Raw genomic sequence first — 12,531 nt, 5'->3', positions numbered from 1 at the left:
TCCGGCTGAGACTACACGACCAGTATTAAGGCCACGCTGCACCTGCATGCCTGCTAGCATCGAGCTCCAGCACATTTATTCCTTCTCAGCAGCTGAGCCAGGAGGTGATCATACTGGCAGATCCTGAACTGTGCAACCCAGGCAACTGTGGAAAGTACGAGTACCCCAGAGATTATCCTTGTTTGGGGAGACCCTGGTGATCTGATGTGAAAGTTCTTGTGCTAGGGAAAGTACCTCTTTCCAGGGCACCAGAGGTAAAGAGCAAAGAACTTATAAGAAAAGCAACTGGTGATAGAGATGGTGGCTGTTTTATAACTTGATGATTACCAGCTACCACTGTGTCAATTTTAACCTGTTCTAAACAAAAATGTCTCACCCCAGTTATCTGGACTCTCTCTGCTATGTCAGAAACTCCTTGTGCTTTCCATTGAACTCCCATTCATCCAGTATGGCTCCAAAGGAAGTACCTGGGATTTTAAAATTAAAGGGGAGCGCACACTGCAGGAGGGGATGAGTGTGTATAACATTAATGGTGAATATTCTTGTGTAAGTTTAAGTTTCGTTTGTACATAAAGCACTATGTCCTACAGCACAGGCATAAGTTTACTTTAATGTTTGTAAGTTGCCACCATTAGCTGAACCTGTTGCAATGCCACCTTACTGATTTGTTGCAATCATTACAGTAGGTATTCTATTTTATTCTATTGCACTGTCATTGTAGTTCACTAAATTACTTCTAAGTAAAGTTGTTCCTTGCTTCACCTTGAGTGTTCAGTGCTTCTTTAGAACAACCACATAAAGTTGCCCTTATCTGCTAGGGCTGCTGAATGATTTAGGCCAGAATTGTTCCTGGAAGTTACCAAGATATCCTAACAGAGGTATATAGTGCTTATCCCCGTAGAGGCACCACAAACTGTCATTCTTCTTAAGAGCAGAGAGCTGCTGTGAATGGGTGGATAGAAAATTCTCACCTAACCAAGACCACTGTTAGGACGTTCACAGGATTTCCATTATCTTCAAGAATATTAGGCACCCAGGCAAGAGGTGAGCACTTGCCTGACTAGAGAGAAGACTTGTGTTACATATACATTTATTCAGATTCTTAATTTTTACTTCTTAAATTATGTTAGAAAATAGTGAACGACATTTCTTATTTACTACATGATACTGTTTTACATGTGATTTGTGTCAAACTACAACTGGTTAAAAATCGGAATACAATTAAAATGCACAATAACAGCATTTAATTTTTATTAGTTAAATAAAACTACTTAAATATTTTGGATACTTTTTTCTTATGTAAGTTTATCAAACAGGTTTTGCATTTAAAACTAACGGATTTATTAAACAAAGGAAGTATTATCTGTAATTAGTGAATTGCAGATTGTTTCTGGTCACCATGTCCTTCAAGATTTTAGGACAAGTTTATATCTCAGTTTTTATTCACTGATTGGAAGAGGAAAATAAGCATTCCTGTTTTTTCAATTCCCGATAGGATTCTCAACTTTGAATGGTCTAGTCATTGACCTGAACTAGCTGAATAAATTGAAATGAGGAAAACCCTCTCTGCAGTTGCAAAAGAACCTGCTGTGGTCAAAAGCTGGTTCACTACCTCACTGAACTGGTAGAAGTTACTGGCTAAACACTTGGAACCAGAGTTGGTTTGACATATAGATTATGGTAAATTTACATGGAATATAGGTTAATTTAATTTTAAATTGGCTTATTTCTAAAAAGAAAAATGTATTTAAATTAAAAAAAATCTGATTCTAATAAAAAAATAATTTTTATCCTCTCTGATATAATTTAGACATGAAAATGCAAGTCACCATCCCTATACATAACAATTGGGCTTACAGTGGTTGAAATTATTTCCATTCCTCTTCCTATGTTCATCTTTATATTCAATCCACTGAATGAATAATCAAAAAACAACAACAAAACAAGCAATGGTATCAGCCTGGATAGGCAAGGCAAACAAATGCCATATTTCTAAGCCAACCTTTGATAGTCATAAGTTCCTTGTCTCTAAATTACAATAGGGCTTATACAAAGAGAGAACTTGAATTTTCAAGTATGAAATCTCCTAAATTGCTGTTTCAGCTCTCAAGATATTATCGTGCACTGACATACAAGTGACCAAACTGTGCTGCTTGATTTTTATCCAATAGTTTGCTTATAGTCTTCTTGACAAAAAGCAATTTAACTGCATCATAAACAAAGGAGCAGTAAAGTATTAAGTGCCAACATTTCTCCAGTACGTTATTTTGACTAAGTGGCTAAAATATCAGCATCACTTAGTAGCACTACGTTTTAATATCCTTGTTCTTCAGCTCATTCTCAGTAGATGCCAACTTTGCTTTCTGCCCTTTATTTCTCTCCATCTTTCCTGCACATTGGAGACTCACTAATTTGCACCAATGACTTAGAGAACCATGGAAATTCACTAAATTTTGTATATTAGTGTGAACACACACACACAAAACACATGGGTAATAAATTGCACACTGTCCTTTGCTCACTTATGACGAGTGCAATTTAGTTTATTGTAATATTTCAATAGCTAATTTTTTTTTAAAATGAAGCAATAAAAGATATCACCATATTGTTCTGATATTAAATTATTGCAGAGAAGTATGGAGACTGCCTTTTCTATGTGCAAATTCAGCCCACATACTATGATAGCTCTTTTGTAATTAAATTGTGCCCTTCCAGAAACACTTATGTGTTGGCCATCTTCTGTTCTATTTCAGAAAGTCTTGTACCCACACATTCAGACCTGGGACTATACATGACCTTTATTCGTTGCTAATGAGAGTTCTGTGTGTGGTTAACATTTGTATTTGTAATTCTCCAAAGTTTGTCTAAGGACTCTGGGCAAATTACAAAAATTAATTTATAATACTGCAGTGGTAGCACACAGTTCTAAATGTATTAGTTCCAGCTACTACTGCTGCCAATGTCAACATTCTAGGGCCCTAATCCTGCAAAAAAAAAAAAAAAAAGATGCCTAACTAATTGTATTAACTCAACTGCACTACTTATGTGCTTAGTGTGAAGTATATGTATGTCTTTGCAATACGAGGGCCTAAGTTAGGCCCCTAAGACTTCTTTAAAGTAATATTTCCTACCAACCTCAAACAAAAGAAGTCTGCCTGTAAAGGCTGAGTTGTTGTACTCATGTTACTCCCAGGATATAAGAAATACAAGGTGGGTGAGGTAACAGCTTTTCTTGGACCAACTTCTGTTGGTGAAAGAGACAAGCTGTTGATATTACACAGAGCTCTTTCCCAGTTCTGACCTGAAGAAGAGCCAGGTGCAAGTTCCAAAGCCCAAGGAAGAGCTCTGTGTAAGCTCGACAGCTTGTCTCTTTCACCAACAGAAGTTGGTCCCATAAAAGATTTTACCTCACCCACCTTGTTTCTCTAAAAACAAAGATTAATTCAGAAGGCCAAAGTGGAAAGGAACAAGCTCTGTTACCTTTAAGTGTCTGAGTGAAAAGGAAGCCGAGTATTAGCACTTACTTCCAGAACCACAGAGATAAAAAAAAAAAAAAAAAAAAAGGCCCAAACAGAACACAGGGCCTCTGTTTGCCTCCAAGCCTGAAACACTAGCAACACCCTAAATGTTAACCAATTATAAATTCTTACAACTATGACCCAAAACAAAGAAGAATTCAGATTTCAAATAGAATGCAAAGTGAAATGAATGAAGGACACTCTGCTGTACCAATGAAGGAAGGAAGGAAGGAAGAGCAAGGAAGACAGTCCCACTGAAAGAGCTGATTAAATTCTAAATCGTTTTAAAAGGACAGGCTGCAAGAACAAGTATTGAATGGATACAATACTACTTGGAAACAGCCCCATATTAAGCAGAAAAGAACTCCCCCCCTTCTCCCAGGTCTCCAGCTTCGCTACTGGGACAGTTTCCCGTCATTCATGCTTTTGGCTACCACTGCTGTGGCTAACAGAGGTGGCCTTTAATCCATTCTTCATTGTTCCACCTGCTAGTGTTCTCACTCCGTTTTGGGCGCTCAGCTTTAGGATGATCATGGAATAGAAGAATGCAGCCGGATTCACTCTCATCCAATCACCCACTCAAAAAGAACCACTTCAGCACCTCCATTGGAAGACATTCCCGGGAACTTAAGGAAGGGAAGAGAAAGGGAAACAGGCCTATTACTGGCTTCCACTCATATGGGAAGCAAGTAACAACGCACCTGGGACACACATCTTTGTCCCACCAACAGGATTGGGTAGAGAGTTGAGGCCCATGTAGATGGGTAAGAAATTACTAGTTTGAGAGGTTTACAGGGCATGTAGTCAGTTCTCCGCCAATCTGGATGATTTCTCACGACCCTTAGTGTTTTAGCCATCACTGATTTAACACACAAGGGTTTTTTTGGAGGGTGGGAGGGAGGAAAGCATGCTATTTTAAACAATATTGACCATAGCTACTAGTATTTTAAAAATATTGTCAGGATTATTGGGAAAACTCCACAAGAGTCCTAAGGATTTGTATACTGTCAGCTGCCGGGCACATTATGGATATATTCTGGTGAATCACCGCATAATAGAACTTGAATATCTAAATTTTGGGCATAAAAAGGCTACCCATCCCTGAACAGGATTTCTTTTGTGCACTTGTGTTATTGGGTTTCTTGGTAGGAAAAGGGAGAGTAGCATTGAGGGGGTGGGGGGTGAGGAGAAAGCCGATCCTCTGCATTCAGTGGAGGTGAATGAATACAAATTAGCTTATATTTTTCATCTGCAGACCTCAAAGCATTTTAACAAAGAAGGTAAACCCCACTACTCTTATTTTACATATAGGGAAACTGAGGCATACAGCAGTCAAGTGATTTGCTCTACATCTCAAAACAGGCCAGTAGCAAAACTCGGAATATAAAATATAACCCACCTCTCATGAGTCCCAGTTTAGTGCTCTATCAACTAGGCCAATGTTTTCCAATATCTTCCCCCTAAGAGCAGTGGTACCCCCTCCCTGAGACAATACCAGGTGTCACCTAATACCCCACTTCAACATCAGAGAGGCACCAGGACCTTTACTCTCTCCCCTCCACTAGAGTTCCCCCATTTTCTCTGGTTACTAAAATCCTCCTATTCCTTTATCCTTCATTACTGTACTCTTCTACCACAAAGGTCATAGGTAATCAGCGTAAAGGGGGATTTCTTTATTAAGGCTAGGGTGACCAGGGGTCCCATTTTTAAAGGGACAGCTCCATTTTCTGGAACATTTGCTTATACAGATGTCTATTATCCCCCATCCCCATCCCTTTTTTCCCCACAGTTGCTATCTGGTAACCCTAATTAAGGCCGTTAAGGAAAAAAACCACCAAAACACAAAACAACTCCCCCCATCACCACAGAAACTAAACAGAACAAACAAACACCGCTACCCCCTTTACTTCACTCCACATCCCAACCAAACAGCCTGTGCTTCCTAGTGTCAACACATATGGACTCTTAAGTGAGGCCTGGCCCACAGTCATGGAAGGGACTAAACTACACTGCCTACTCTGTTCTCCCCTTTGTGTTAGCCCCCTACTGTCTGTTATCTCCAACTGCTATGGATGGGGGAGCAAATTCTGCTGCTGTAGCAACGCATGCAAGGGTAAGTACCTCCATGCAGTGCAGAATCAGCAAAAGCTTGCCTCGCTCTGCCGCCGCATCTCCTCTCTACAACTGTGTGTGTGCCCGTGCACGTGAAGAACAACTGGGACAGGCCTGCAGAAGTGATACTACTGACATAGGCAGTACCTTAAATACTACCTTAAATGCACTCAGCCACCGTTGTCGATTTTACTGACAAAAATAAGGTTTTGTTTCTTTTTTTACTTACAGTATGGCTGCAGGACACCAGAGCTGAGAGTGAGAGCTAAATTCTGTTTGATGACCTACTTTGTGAACAATATTGTTTAACAACTTCTACCTATAAAATTCCATTGAAGGCAATTGGATTGCACAGGAATCATTACAGCATAATTGGGAAACAATTTAGGGCAAGTGATGACACTTCGAGAATCAAAGAACTTAGCTTGACATTCAGATCTCAGGCTAAGTTTGCATGATCTACAGTTATAAAAAGAGCCACATCCATCTGACTTGGAAAACACAGACACAAACAGAACTGATAATGTATTTTAAAAAAAAGTTTTGGAGGATGGAATCATTCTTTAAAGTGAATCAGTTATTTAGGATTGCAAAATATCCAAGAACAGTGTGATATAGCTGAGGCAGTCTCACCCAAAACTGGACAGTAAGCATGCCTGAATGTTAATATCCATTGTTGTTTCTCACAAGTGTTTGTACAACTTGTGTTAGAGAATAATAAATGTTAAGAATATAGGGTTTGGTGGATTCCCCCCCCCCCACGCCAACAGAAGATAGCTATCATGAAAGCTACCTACGTTGAAGCCTTTATAATGAATAAATGCTTATCAAGAATAACCTTACATTCAACAAAATGCACAAAACATTTGGGTGTCCATGAGCTGGAAGCCTTCTTAGTTGGAGAACTGTCCCAGAAAAGCTATTTTTATATGTTAACTACACACATAACAAAGAGGCTACTTAATCTGCCTTTGAATTAACAAAGGCAGGTGTGGTAGCCTTTTCTTTATACAGTAGAATCTCAGAGTTAGGAACACCTTGGGAATGGAGGTAAATGTTGGTAACCCTGAAATGTTCATAACACTGAACAAAACATTACGCTTGTTCTTTCAAAAGTTTACAACTGAACATTGACTTAATACAGCTTTGAAAACTTTACTATGCATTAGAAAAAAGCTACTTTTAAACCATCTTAATTTAAATGAAACAAGCACAGAAAGTTTCCTTACCTTGTCAAACTTTTTTTTAATTGTTCCTGTATTTTATTTTTTAGTAGTTTACATTTAACACAATATTGTACTGTATTTGCTTTTTTCCCCTGTTTCTGCTGCTGTCTGACTGCATACTTCCAGGTCCAAATGAAACTGTGGATGACTGGTCAGTTTGTAACTCTAAGGTTCTACTGTATTCCTTAACACCAATGGTCACAGCCAGAATTCACAATGGATTTGAATTTCAGCAATCTTGGATAACAAGAGAGTAGATTACTACCTTCATGAACACATAACATAGCCTTTCTCCATAATAAACTGGGAAGGAAAGGCAAATGAGTTTAAAACAAAACTTTTATTTACCCCACGTTCCAAACAAATATTAAATATATACTACACTTAAAGGCAGCTTGCAAAGAACACTGCTTTTTCCATTTAAAATGAACAGGAAAAACTTGTTCCACTTCATTTCATGCAAACTTGTGCCTCTTTTCCAAGATGAAGACAGTCTGCCAGGACCTGAACTGAAAGCCATCCATAAGCAGAGGTAATGAAACTTCCACGGGTACTGAATAATTTTAAGCATTTTAAATATATTTCTATCAAACCTACCTTTCCATAGGACACTAGAATTTTCTTATTTTTAACAAATATATCCCAAGGAACATGAGAGAGTCCCCCACTCCCTCTCCACCACTTTCCTACTAGAGGGCATGGTGTGTGGGAGGCGGGCCAGAGGCCTAAGGGAGAGAATTGAGGATCATTAAAATCCAGCAAAAAGGGACTGGTCTGGAACTAGAAGTGGCAGCAGTAGGGAAGAGAGTCAATAAAGGAGGGGATTACACCAAGATCTCTTGTAAAGCCTCATGAAGGTTTGAGAACTCTGGATTGTGGGAAAAGCCCATGGAAGTAAAAGGCATCCAAGGACTTCAGGAACAATAACAGGTATCAAAGGAAGTATGGTGAAGGACTCAAAGTGGATTTAGGGGAGGGATCAACAGAAATGTGTTTGGGAGGCATGCTTTGGAAGCAAAGGGAGAAGGGCTTAGCATAAATTAATCTCCATGCTGCACTAACAAGGCAATCTGAATTGCATCAGGCTGATAACGTAAGAAGCAAGACCAGAGTCAGTGCTTGCATCATATTGGCTGTGGAGTCCTATGGGTCAACACGTATTGTTACCAACAGGTAGCAAGATGACAGAATAGCTAACGAGACAGCAGTAGATTGCCAATTAGGTTTTAGGCTGAGCAAAAAGTACATGGACATATATGCCTCGGCCTGCTATAAGCATGCTATAAACAAAGTTCAACTCTGGTTTTTGAAACTATTCTAAGTTTAGTTTAAGCCTCTCTACATTTGTAGTTAACCCATTTTCAGCATGAGTGAGCTGCACATGTTGCCAATACCCATATCTGTAACATATAAGTTCCCTAGTGTAGACAAGATTTCACAGTAGAAAACTAAATACGTTTTACTGAATTTGTAGGGAAATGATTGGTTAGTTGACTTATTTCCAGAAAGAGAACGGAAATCTACATTAGAACCCCACTCTCATGAAATGGATGTTATGAAATAGGGTGTTTTCCAAGTGTATACTTATTAGAATGAAAAATAGATTAAAACCAGTTCTGATTTTATTACTGTAAAAAGCAATTCAGAAATACACATTTTAACTCTCTGGGTATGTCTACACAACAAGTACAGTCTGTGTGGTATAGACATCCACAGATGGCAGGGCTCAGGACTGTTTCATTGCTGTGTATATTTCTGGGCCCAAACTCTGGGACCCCTGTGGAAGTCTACACAGCAATGAAACAGCCCCACAGTCCAAGCCCAAGATATCTGGCACAGCCCAGGTGCTACACAGACATATCGTCTCTCTTCTCCCTCATTATCACTCAATTTTCTTATTCATTTTTTGAGCAAATTAGGGGAGACGCAGATTTGTCCTATCACCACCACATTTCTACAATCAGCAGCTTAGGTAAAATCTAAAGTAAATGGATAATTTTAACTCTAGTCTGAAATATGGGATTTGCTACAATTAATCCTGGATTGGAGCCAAGAAAGCATTGCTAGAGCATGGGACCACTGAATTGTAAAGTCTAATCTCTCTGAACCATTAGAATTACAAAAGTATTGTTGGATATTGCTAGAAAGATGGCATTTCCCAGCATACCAACAGCATGCATCATTTATTTCAAATCACAACATGTCATGACATCTCAGATATTAAAATCACATTCTGATTATCTTGCATCTCTCCCACAACCAGAAAATTAATTCTAAAATATTTTACTGTGATTGTTAAGATATAAAGGTAACTAACCTTTCTTTAGAGAATCTAGTAACTGGAGTTCTTTGAGATGTGTGGTCCTTTTGGGTATTCACTGGGGATGCACATACACTCTTGTTTTCAGGGGACCAGAAACTTTTCAGTAGCAGTGTCTGCTGGTCCACACCTTTGCCCTTCGCCTCCTTGTGCTTTCAACTGAAGGCAGATGGCATAACAGGCAGTGCAGACCTACCGCCTCTCCAGTTCCTACTCTACTGCAAATCCAAGAGGATCCAAGCATAATGCAAGGAGGGCAGGACACGAATACCCATACAGACCACATATCTCTAAGAACTTCAATTACTATAAGGTAAGTAACCTTCCTTTGACTACTGGTCTCCAAGGGTGCTCACTGTGGGTGATTCCCAAGCAGTGTTAATTGAGCAGATGGGTGCAAGGACGTGCTCTGCACCACAGCTTGCACACCACTGCATCCCCAGCCGTGGCTTGAATCAAGGCACAGTGCCTAGTTGATGTGTGAATAGAACCCTAAGCAGCCTCTCTACAGATCTATGAGAGTGGGATTCCTTGCAGGGAAGCCACCAAGGCAGCTTGAGCGCTGACAGACTGAGGAGGAAAGGCTTCCATAAACTCAAAGCCAAAGAGGATACAACTGGAAATCTATTTCAAGAGTCTTTGGGAAGTTATTTTCTGTGCCTTCATTCAGCAATGGAGTCAAACAACTTTGAAGATCATCTAAAGCAGTGGTTCTCTAAGCTGGTCCGCCACTTGCTCAGGGAAAGCCCCTGGTGGGCTGGGCAGTTTACCTGCCGCATCTGCAGGTTCGGCCGATTGTGGCTTCTGGCCAATGGGGGCTGCGGGAAGGGCGGCCAGCACATCCCTCAGCCCGCGTCACTTCCGGCAGCCTCTATTGGTCTGCGGCAGCGAACCGCAGCCAGTGGGCGCTACGATTGGCCAAACCTGCGGACATGGCAGGTAAACAAACTTGATCTCTTCCCTGCAAAATGAGGCATCCCTTGCTTCCTACTGTTTGTTTATATAATAAACAGTGGTCATGTTGTCTAACTTGCCTTGGATCAAATGAAGGACAAGAACCTCTGGCATGTTTCATGAGTTAACTGAAGTTTGAGAAGGTTGATGTGAAGTGTGAACTCTTGCAGAGTCCAGGTGGCTCTGCAGGTGCACATCCCAGCCCAGGAGAGAAATCTTTAATGAGTGTCTTTGTGAGAGGGACAGGAATAAAGGGAACCCTTACACAAACCTTGTCCCTGTTCTCCCACCAGATAAGTGACATGAGGACACTATGAGAATGTGAAACACTTTTGTTCAGGAAGTCTCTGCTCTGAGCATATACCTTCCTCAGCCAAGCTTAGATATCATAAGGGTGGAGTCTTGCAAAGGGGTCACACAGTCATATGTGGCCATGTGACATAGCAAAAACAAGCAGGATCAGACTGTCGTCTGAGGATTGAAATGAAGTCAAATATGAGATCTCATCACAAGGGATCTTCACTAATTAGGCTCTGGCTGCAGTCATGTCTACACTGGCTCCAATAAACTTTATAGACATTGCAGGTGTAAATTCGAGTCTATCCTAGTGAGGGGAAACTGTTTACTTGAAGTCCCAAGGAGCGGCACTGGTCTAGTAAGGAGGGGATTGCTACCTATACCTCCTGATATGATCATCCCATGAGCAGCCAGGCATCTAGGTAGGGAAATATGGAAATGCACTGATGACACAGGTGCACTCCCACCACACAGTCATGACTTTTGCAAAAGCCCTCGAGGCCATCGAAATACCAAATGGCAGTGCCTTGTATTAGAAATGCTCTAGGCCCACCATGAAACCTACCAATCTCCTGTGTGCTAGATGGACATCAATATGAAAAGAAGTATTGTTCAAATTAAGAGCCACAAACCAGTCGCCTTCATGGGAGGAGATTATAGCAGCCGTGGTAATAATTCTGAAACCTGAGCAGCAGATGATGTTCATCTGCCCAATGTTCAGGGTAAGTCTCCAGCCACTTCTCTTTTGAGAGATTAGGAAATATTTGGAGTAAGAACCCTCCCCCTGTAACGAGGGGGTACTGGCTCAACACCCCCTAATTACATGAGAAGGTCTCCCTCCTGTAGGAGGGTGCTGTCATGACAGCAGTCTATGAATAGGCATGGAGAAGAAATATTCGAACACCTACCCAAATGCAATGTCCTCCAAAACCCATTTGGTCTGATGTTAAATGCTGCCACCTTGGAAGGAAACAGGCCAGGAAGTGTCTCTCCACAGAAAGAGGTGGGAAGCGACTTCTTGTGCAAGGACTGACTGACAGCTCTTGAGCATCTCATCACAATGTTTTCTCGGTAGGCTGCAGCATCTGGAGAGAGCATGGCAGTGGTGAGGTGTGTCTGCCATGCTGCACCCACCATGCTTCTCGGCGGCTCACAGGTCCTCTGCTGATAGAATAGCTGAGGGGTTAGCCAGTAGCTATCCAGCGTGGCTTAGAATATTTTCTGTGAGAAGTCAGGGTATATATTCTCAAGGAACAGACGGTGAGAGAGAGTCCTTAAGAGAGAAGTGACTCATTGGTTTTTCCCCACTGAAAATGTTGTTACCCTCAAAGGGGAGATCTTCAACCATCACCTGGAGCTCCTTGGGAAACCCCAGTGACTACAGACAAGAGATCTGCCACCATGGCACAGGAAGCTGTGTCCACTGCATCAAGTGATGTCTGTAGGGATGATCCTTCAAACAGCTTCCCCTCACTAGGATAGACTAGAATTGAGGCCTATATTCTTGAGGTACTTTATTGACTAACTCCAACAGCTTTTTGTAATTAGTAAAGTCATATTTTGACATGGATGCCTTGTAGTCCACAATTCAGAACAGCAGGTTGGAAGAAGAAAAGTTCTGACGAAGCAATCTAGCCTCTTGGCATCTTTGACTGAAGAAGTGGACCTGCTCCACAATGTGATCGCTCAGACAACCCAAGTGTTCAAGTTAAGGTGGGGAGAATAGATATTCTACCCCCTGGAACACTTTTTTCCAGCCCTCTTAGAGGTTGAGGGACTAGTGTGTGCCAGATGTCCTGAGCAGGCTCTAAAATGGCTTCATCACTAGGGAGAGCCACCACAGAAGGAGCTTTAGACTAGAGAGACCGACCAGAAGTCTGTGTGTAGGATCCCGGCCTTCATCCAGTGGGATGTGTAGGGTTTCTGCAATCCTCCTCAGATGCTCCTGGTACTGCCTATAGTCATCTGGAGAGGAGCGGGGAGACCAGCGCTACCACCTCATCCAGAATTGAAGATGACTTTGTTGGCAGATCCAGCGGTACTGACTGTTTCTGCTCTCAGGAGGCTGACGCTCCTCTCTCGGAGGCAATTTCTGTCTGAAGCG

The 12,531-nt window shown here is 41.3% G+C and overlaps 1 protein-coding gene across 10 annotated transcripts in view; it reads right to left on the bottom strand.

Moving 5' to 3' along the window:
* The window catches only part of CHD9 (chromodomain helicase DNA binding protein 9), a 202,578-nt gene that overhangs the window by 140,806 nt on the left and 49,241 nt on the right, over nucleotides 1-12,531 (bottom strand). The window contains exon 1 of one of the 10 annotated variants that reach the window (XM_050922504.1): nucleotides 11,336-11,360. The exons of the other annotated variants lie outside the window; for them this stretch is intronic. The gene's annotated coding sequence lies outside the window, so the exon portion shown is untranslated. Of the gene's footprint in view, nucleotides 1-11,335; nucleotides 11,361-12,531 lie in introns of those variants that run through there. 10 annotated transcript variants of the gene reach the window in all.

The sequence above is a fragment of the Gopherus flavomarginatus genome, chromosome 14 (assembly GCF_025201925.1).
Source record: "Gopherus flavomarginatus isolate rGopFla2 chromosome 14, rGopFla2.mat.asm, whole genome shotgun sequence".
Lineage (NCBI taxonomy): Eukaryota > Metazoa > Chordata > Testudines > Testudinidae > Gopherus > Gopherus flavomarginatus.
This window is presented reverse-complemented; position numbering and strand designations above follow the sequence as displayed.